Source organism: Solanum lycopersicum, chromosome 4, assembly GCF_036512215.1.
Source record: "Solanum lycopersicum chromosome 4, SLM_r2.1".
Classification (NCBI taxonomy): domain Eukaryota; kingdom Viridiplantae; phylum Streptophyta; class Magnoliopsida; order Solanales; family Solanaceae; genus Solanum; species Solanum lycopersicum.
Genome location: NC_090803.1, coordinates 5,839,841 through 5,844,141, shown reverse-complemented (window position 1 = coordinate 5,844,141; position 4,301 = coordinate 5,839,841). Strand labels below are relative to the sequence as shown.

The 4,301-nt window shown below is 49.8% G+C and overlaps 1 long non-coding RNA gene across 2 annotated transcripts; it reads left to right on the top strand.

The window, feature by feature from the left end:
* The first annotated feature begins 552 nt into the window (after nucleotides 1-552).
* LOC104646684 (uncharacterized) lies at nucleotides 553-2,837 on the top strand. Of its 2 annotated transcripts, none has more exons than XR_011220553.1 (4): nucleotides 553-676; nucleotides 780-898; nucleotides 2,602-2,672; nucleotides 2,758-2,837. It is a non-coding gene; the product is annotated as an uncharacterized lncRNA (long non-coding RNA). The 2 variants fall into 2 exon arrangements; XR_011220552.1 differs by having other exon boundaries at nucleotides 575-676; nucleotides 777-898; nucleotides 2,758-2,836.
* The last annotated feature ends 1,464 nt before the right edge of the window (nucleotides 2,838-4,301 follow it).

The window sequence follows — 4,301 nt, the reverse complement described above, 5'->3', positions numbered from 1 at the left end:
CTACAAAGTCAATGTATTTCCTTTGGAAAAAAAAAGAAGATTACGCAAAACACAAAACATATTTCTTTTATCAAAACTTTTCATGTTGACTAATGTGCCAAGAGTTTATGTAATCAAAGTCTTATTGAGACTTTCTAAGTCTTGACCCAAAAATTAATGGCAGTACTCAAAATGCAAGGCCACAAGTACTTATCAGAAAGACCAAGACTTAATTAATTTGAGGTTGAAATTTCTTGCACATATCATTACAAAAGACATTTTTCAAGTAGGATTGATCACTAATGCTAATTTTCTAGTCTTCATTAGAAGAAGTCGAACTCGATAGTGAAAAATAGCAAATTCACTCAACTTAATTAATTTACACAAAACGTATTATTAAATTTGCTCTAAAAGGATAATATCTCAAAATAATCAATCACAGAAATTAGATGCCATAATTAAAACTGAAAAGATTTTTAAAAAAATAAAATAAAAATTAACGTGTAGAGGGAAATAAAAACATATTATAATGAAAGTTTAAAAGATAATGTTATATCACTCATTTTTGAAATTATTATAATAATTGACCGTTACCCAAAGAGCTCTTTTCATACAAAACGCTCTTCTCTTCTCTTTTCTTCACAAACAGAGACAGAGGCTGAATTTCTCTCTTCTGCACCACAACGCCATCAGAATGGTGATTTTCCCAATTCCCCTCTCAATGAATTTCCCAATTCCCCATTCAATTTTACTTCTTTTTGGATAAAAAATAATCAACTGTTTGTGTGTGTATGCAGCAGACAGTAATGGCGAAGATGAAGGTGGTGAGGAGTGAAATTGCTGCGAAACAAGTGGTTGTGATCGAGGAAAATGAGGAGATACATTGGTATGCTTCTTGAATTTCGTCCGGAGGACACAGGTACTTTTTCCTCTGACTTAGGGTTTGGGGATTTAGTTCATTGATGGGTTCTTTGCATAATTTACATGAAATCAACTGGTAAGAATTGGGAATTAGCTGTATCAGTTTATGGATCATATAACTTGCAATTGCTAGAGGGTGTTTACCACCGATATGGCTGATAGAAAAGTTTGTTGTGAAGATAATTTTCTATCTTGATCTCTTATTTAGGGAGTGAAATTTTTGTAGGGAATCAAAAACTTGAACAGTAGCTGCAAGTATAGGTTTCGGTTGACAGTGATTTAAAAAGAATTTCGGACAAGTGATTAATGTAAGCTTAGATAAGAAGATATGAAGCCAAGAATCATAATAGAGAGTTAGTAGATATTCTCACATAAAAAATGCAATTTAATTTTTCAATCTGTTTGTTACATTATCTGATTTTTATGTCATAATGGTTTCTTGAAACCCTGCTTTGAAGACCTCCAAAACAATCCATGTGCAGTAGAATAAGGTTTGTGTTTCCCAGATCCCAATTGTGAAGTTACGTATGTTATTGTTGTAACATAAGAGATGAAGTGCCACAGTCAAACCTTAATTTCTAGCATGGTTTGGCTAGAATGTATTGATTGAATGAGTAATATATAAGCAGACACACAACTAAAAGGTCTTCCAAAAACTTGTTTCGGAATATGAACAACCAAATACAAGATGTCCGAACAAAAGAAGAGCAGTGAAAGTAGATATTCTACCATCAGTAAGTACGATTTCATTCCGAATACAGTAGTTACAAAATCCAGCAGCCTCAAGCAGCTCAAATTATGTCGCTACAAGCAGAACTTCTTTTGGGAGTAATTTCCAGTAAAAACAGAAATTCCTAACTAACCTAAATCAATCTAGACATGCATCTGTACAACATATTTAGACAAGTATGGTTTGGCTAGATTTTCAGGTAAAGTTGATATTTTGGGGTTTGTTTAGGTCTCTTTTGCTCTTTAGTGTATGCAAACAAGAATTAAAAAAAGAAATCTGGCCTTGCATGTTGAGTCAATCATTTAGCTTGAAATAGAGAATTTTGTTTTACTTCAAGATTGCAGTTTCTCACTGCCACAGCATGGGTGTTTACCACCGAGATCGCTGAATGGAAAATCTCTTGTATCGTAATGTTTTAACTATTGTTCCTTGTTCCCCAGTCTGAAAATTTGTGCATATAATCTCTGACTTAGGGTTGTGGGGGCTTTGTTGATTGATCAATTTGATTGAATAAATTGTGAACTCTCTCTTGTTATTACTATTTGGAATTTTGCTTTACTTCAAAATTTCCTCCCCAAAAAAATTTCAACAACTCATTGATGCAATTGCTGATTGGCCTGCAATCCACCCAAAACCTTTTTATCATTTATACTTTAGATTGCTATGTGAGAGTACTACTTTTCCCATTCCTGATGTCCGCATTAATAGCATCAGATTTTTTTTATCTGCAAAGCTTGAATCTGAAAGAGGCAGAGGGGTGGTTAGCTCTGTTTTTATTCATTGATCCCTTACCCAACACAATCAGCAAAGATTTTTGATGATTTTTTTGAGTTTGATTGCTCAACATAGATTACAATCCTTCCAATTTTCCAGATCATTTTAAATGTGAGAAATTCCTTAGGGAAGTCTTATGCTCGTTCCTTGATTTCTGTTCCTTTTCTAATCTTCTTTTTCTTAATTAATTTGTGAAGCTACTCAAATCCAAATGCAAAGGATCTTCAAGATTAATGGGACAAAACAAGACCTTGGTTCATTGTGAAAGGTTTGACTGCCCAACTCAGTTTTTGTTCTTGTCTTCTTTTTGTTACGAATCTGTCGTGATCATTAACATTTTCGGCCTCGCGCAGGGCCGGCAAGAACTTGAGGCAGGTGGCGAGAAGTAGGCTTGGTGGGGCACGGGCGGCGGGAGTGGGGGTAGGGGGAATGGGAGTGGGCGGGATGTGGGGTCGGGGTGGGGCGAGGACAGGGTCGGGGTAGGGGTCTAGAGGCACCATGCGTGCCTCAGGGTCGGGGGTGGGGCCGAGGAAATGTATGTGCCTCAGGGGTTGGGGGGCAGGGGGCGGCACCGAGGCAAAGACAGTGCCTCGAGGCTGCTGGGGGGGGGGGGGGGCGGCGGCCTCGCGGCACGACGGTGACTCGAGGCTGCTGGGGGGGGGGGGGGGCCTCGGGGCACGACAGTGACTCGAGGCTGCTGGGGGGGAGGCCTCGGGGCACGACAGTGACTCGAGGCTGCTGGGGGGGGGGGGCGGCCTCAGGGCACGACGGTGCCTCGAGGCTGCTTGGGAGGGGGGCGGGGCTCGGGGCACGACGGTGCCTCGAGGCTGCTGGGGGGGCAGCCTCGGGGAACGACGGTGCCTCGAGGCTGCTTGGGGGGGCGGCCTCGGGGCACGACGGTGCCTCGAGGCTGCTTGGGGGGGGGGGGCCGCCTCGGGGCACGACGGTGCCTCGAGGCTGCTTGGGGGGGGGGGGGCGCCTCGGGGCACGACGGTGCCTCGAGGCTGCTTGGGGGGGGGGGCGGCCTCGGGGCACGACGGTGCCTCGAGGCTGCTTGGGGGGGGGGGGGGGGGGCGGCCTCGGGGCACGACGGTGCCTCGGGGCACGACGGTGCCTCGAGGCACGACGGTGCCTCGAGGCTGCTGGGGGGGCGGCGGCCTCGGGGCACGACGGTGCCTCGAGGCTGCTGGGGGGCGGCCTCGGGGCACGACGGTGCCTCGAGGCTGCTGGAGGGAGGGCGGCCTCGGGGCACGACGGTGCCTCGAGGCTGCTGGAGGGGGGGGCGGCCTCGGGGCACGACGGTGCCTCGAGGCTGTTGGGGGGGGCGGCCTCGGGGCACGACGGTGCCTCGAGGCTGCTGGGGGGGCGGCGGCCTCGGGGCACGACGGTGCCTCGAGGCTGCTGGGGGGGCGGCGGCCTCGGGGCACGACGGTGCCTCGAGGCTGCTGGGGGGGCGGCCTCGGGGCACGACGGTGCCTCGAGGCTGCTGGGGGGCGGCGGCCTCGGGGCACGACGGTGCCTCGAGGCTGCTGGGGGGCGGCGGCCTCGGGGCACGACGGTGCCTCGAGGCTGCTGGGGGGCGGCGGCCTCGGGGCACGACGGTGCCCCGAGGCTGCTGGGGGGGGCGGCCTCGGGGCACGACGGTGCCCCGAGGCTGCTGGGGGGGCGGCCTCGGGGCACGACGGTGCCCCGAGGCTGCTGGGGGGGGGCGGCCTCGGGGCACGACGGTGCCCCGAGGCTGCTGGAGGGGCGGCCTCGGGGCACGACGGTGCCTCGAGGCTGCTGGGGGGGGCGGCCTCGGGGCACGACGGTGCCTCGAGGCTGCTGGGGGGGCGGCGGCCTCGGGGCACGACGGTGCCTCGAGGCTGCTGGGGGGGCGGCGGCCTCGGGGCACGAC